The sequence below is a fragment of the Elephas maximus genome, chromosome 1 (assembly GCF_024166365.1).
Source record: "Elephas maximus indicus isolate mEleMax1 chromosome 1, mEleMax1 primary haplotype, whole genome shotgun sequence".
Classification (NCBI taxonomy): domain Eukaryota; kingdom Metazoa; phylum Chordata; class Mammalia; order Proboscidea; family Elephantidae; genus Elephas; species Elephas maximus.
Genome location: NC_064819.1, coordinates 45,300,236 through 45,304,367, shown reverse-complemented (window position 1 = coordinate 45,304,367; position 4,132 = coordinate 45,300,236). Strand labels below are relative to the sequence as shown.

The window sequence follows — 4,132 nt, the reverse complement described above, 5'->3', positions numbered from 1 at the left end:
GATCCACTGGAATGCAGAGATAAAATGTAGCATGTCCATTTATATTTACATTGCTCACCATTTTTTAACTTCTATTTTGTGAGATTTTATAATGTTGATATACAGTAGTGTGTGTAATTTGTAAATATATGCATTTACACATATATTAAGATCACATTTTTTTTCACTGATAGGGTATGTGAGCAAAAAGTTTTTAAGCCATTGTCCTATTTCTTTTCCTTCATGCCTTTTGAACCCAGGGATAACTTGTGAATTTCTTAACTTCTGTGTAAAATGAAGAAGTGAGGAACTAGTAAGGTCAGTTATTGTGTGTTGATGAAGTTTTTCAAAGATCTTACCAAGCCTACTTTTTTTTTTTACTTTATTAAAATACTGAGTTTATTTCACATGTATATTTTTGTCTCCCCATCATTTCCATTTGTCTGACCACTGCTACTACTATGGCCTATCCAAACATTCCACACATACTTGCCACCAAGTAAAGGGTGGAGTTCCATCTTTAAAAACTAAAAAGGAATCTTGGACAACACATTCTTGGCAAAAGAACCTGGACAACAATTATCAGACAGGGTAGGGAAAGCTCTGACTCTGCATTATAAAGATGGAACATCTTAACAAACTGTTTAAGCTACTTTCTTAAAGAGACTTCCTCCAACACCGGAGATCTTGAAGAGCCTCCTGGTCAGTCATCCGGAAGCAATTCTTCATGTAATTGATGAATTTGACTTCCCCTTTGGGAAGAGAGCCACCTTTTTCTACACTTGCTTGCATTTTTGCTTTAATGTCTTCTACAGAATTAGGTCCTTTTGGTGTTTTAGGAGTTTTTTTCCTGTTTTTTGAAGGACTCTTGACCTTCTGATCATGGTGTTGATGGTTTTGAGTCTTTTCCATTCTGGTTTGATTTTTGTGCATTTTCAGCTGGAGTATCCCGTAGAGATTTCTTCACTGGAACTTGTTCTTCAGTTTCTTCATTGTCAAAATCACCACCATCGTCATCTTCATCATCATCTTTATCAGCAGCAGGTTTTACTATTTTCTGTGGAACCTCGTTACTACCTGCAGGGGCAGATCACTTTCCTGATACAGTTAAGAGTTTCACATCCTCATCCACTTCATCATCTGACTCTGCATCTTCCTCCACAGCTACTAAATGCTGTCCACTGATACGCACAGGCCCCGAACCACCCTTCAACAGTAACACCACAGGTGGCATTATTTCAAAGCACCCAAGGGAGACAGTTGGCTATACAGACGTTTTCAAAGCTGTCAGTGTTACTTTGAGCTTCCTTCATAATTCATTGCCTCTGCTTCAACAATGAGCAATTCATCCTTTGCATCAGCCCCTAAAATGACCATTCTTAAAGAAACTGGTGCTCATTTTCATCATTCTCCACCTTAAAGTGATAATCTTTGTCAACCTTTAGTTCACAACTGAAAAGACTCTTTTGGGGTCTCAGGAGGCTCATGTCTATGTCCATCAATTCTTACATGGGGTGGTGGCATGTACTTAGGTGGGAGAGGAGGACAGAGATAAACCACTACTGCTGTTGAAAGCAGCTGCACAGGACAGAATCACATCAGGGCAAAACCTACCTTCTAGAACTAATCAAGCTATCAGTTCTTCCTCCTTCAACACCTCAGAAAAAATTAAAAGGCTAATAAAGGACCATGGCAAGACTAGTTGTATGTATTCAAGAAAACATAAGTAAAATCTGTAAAGTTCTTCTTATTGAACATTCTTATCGTCATTCAGTTTAGAGAAGGAGAATTCTTGGGACTGATTCACAATACTCTGGATTCTGAGATTAGGGATTGATCAGAGTGCAAATGGTCAAATTTGCCAAGATGTTTTAAAATCATTACATCAATACCTACTTTCCTTTCTAGAACTCCTGTCTTAATCATTATAGCTGTTGTTAGGTGCCATCAAGTTGGTCCCGACTCATAGCGACCCAATAGGACAGAGTAAAACTTCCCCACAGGGTTTCCAAGGTGAATTCAAACTGCCCACCTTTTGTTTAGCAGCCAAGCTCTTAACTACCACATCACCAGAGCTCCTTAATCACTATAGCAGTTTCTATTTTGCTTTTCAAGTTCATGGGCACGGGTGCCTACCATCTGCCTTTGTTCTGCCTCTTAGCATGAACAATTCAGGAGGCAGACTCCACCCAATTATGCAAATCAGATTGGTCATCAGCCTCCCTGATAGAATTCCAGGAATGAGAGTCCACACCAAATTACAAAAAAGTGCAGGGTGCTGGGGTGGGCAGTGGTATCCAGCTTTTCTGTGGGGTAGTACAACTCTGGCAACAAGAGGAAGAAGTAGTAGGAAATAGAGCAAAAGAATAAACTTCAAAATCTAGCCTTCAACTTAGAAATTCTCTCACTAATCTTAAAATCAGACCTAAACTTTAAATTATAAATTTAGTATTATTTCCTACTTGATTGCCTTTCCATCTTTCCACGGCTTTGCCTTGCCTAAAGAAGAGTGAAAACTGTTCAACTAAAGTGGCATTGAGAAGGAATGGTTGGCCAGGCAGCGGAGCAAAGATGGCGGAATAGACAGCCACTTCTGACAAGCCCTCTTTACAAAAAAGACCAAAAAAGCCCAAGTGAAACGAGTATATTTATGATAAGCTAGGAGCCCTGAGCATCAAAGACAAGCTTAAAATGAACTGAGGGGCAGGGGGAAGAAGAGATGGTTCAGAAGCGGAGAAGAGTTGCCGGACCTGAATCGAGGGAAGCCTTCAGGCACCATTCCCAGGAGCAACTGAGGCAGGCTAGTACTAGTGTTCGGCTGCAGTTTCATCAGGAACAAGCAGCCAGCTACACAGCTTACTCACACCTCCGGAACCAGAGAAGAACAGCGCTCTCAGCAAAAGCTAAGTACGTGCGTATATTTACCGCGCCGCACCACCCGCTCCCCCGCCCACTGACCCCCAAGCTGGCTTCAGTGGCTACTGATCTCCCTGGGCCTGAGATATGCCCTGTTAAGCACCTAGAGCCATCCTCCTGGCCTTGGAGAAGGAAAAAATTTGCAACTGGGGGAAAAGATAATTTGCCAGATCCACTAACCGGGGGAGCTCAGGACAGAAGCAGCTCCTGTCCAGGTATAAACGGTCTGTGGACTTTGAGTAGCTTTCCTCTCTGCGTGGATCTGTGTGGGCCTATTTCAGGAGAACAGGCCCATTGTTAGCAGACTCCAACCATTTCAGCTCTGCTTTGTCTATTAAACAGGGTCCTCACCATATCAGGGGCTTAAGGACTGGTAGCACCGCTCAGGTCACCCAGCCACCTGCAACAGGGGTCCAAGGATAACTGGTAACTCCCAGTCCTTACAACCAAAAGTATTAGGTGCCCATGGTCCATCTGCAGAAACCATCCACCTGTACACTCTAGGGATCAGGGACACACTTTCCTCAGACACACGCGGGGGACGATTCTCAGCCCCCTGCCTTGTTCAGAGTGTGACCCCCTGCTGCAACCAGATACCGGTACCTACACCAATCACCTGTGTGCCCCTCTAAGACTGTAGGACAGAGCCTGTACCACACACTTGATGATCAGCTACCTGGACACCTGAGCTGAATTCATACAAGAAAAGTGAATGGACTCCTAGACTGATATACCTGATAACAGCTCTAGCCATCTGCGGACAGGACATCAGAGCTCCAAAGGCAAAAATAACCAAGCTAGCTCACTCAAACAACCCATTAGGGCATATCAAAACAAAACAAAGAAGCTACAACACAGTAAGCAAAGTTAAAATGAACTAATACAATAACTTATAGATAGCTCAGAGACAACACTCGATATCAAGTCACATAAAGAAACAGACCGTGATCACCTCAACAAGCTCTCAAAGAATCAACGGATCTTCTGTATGAAAGTGCCTGAGGCAGAATACAAAAGATCAATACACAGAACCCTTCAAGACATCAGGAAGGAAATCAGGCAACATACAGAACAAGCCAAGGAACACATAGATAAAGCAACTGAAGAAATTAAAAAGATTATTCAGGAACATAATGAAAAATTTAATAAGCTGGGAAAATCCGTAGACAAACAGCAATCAGAAATTCAGAAGATTAACAATAAAATTACAGAAGTAGGCAACTCAGTAGAAAGTCAG

The 4,132-nt window shown here is 42.1% G+C and overlaps 1 pseudogene; it reads right to left on the bottom strand.

The window, feature by feature from the left end:
• Positions 1 to 628: 628 nt before the first annotated feature.
• Positions 629 to 1,490, bottom strand: LOC126070959 (nucleophosmin-like; annotated as a pseudogene).
• Positions 1,491 to 4,132: the final 2,642 nt, after the last annotated feature.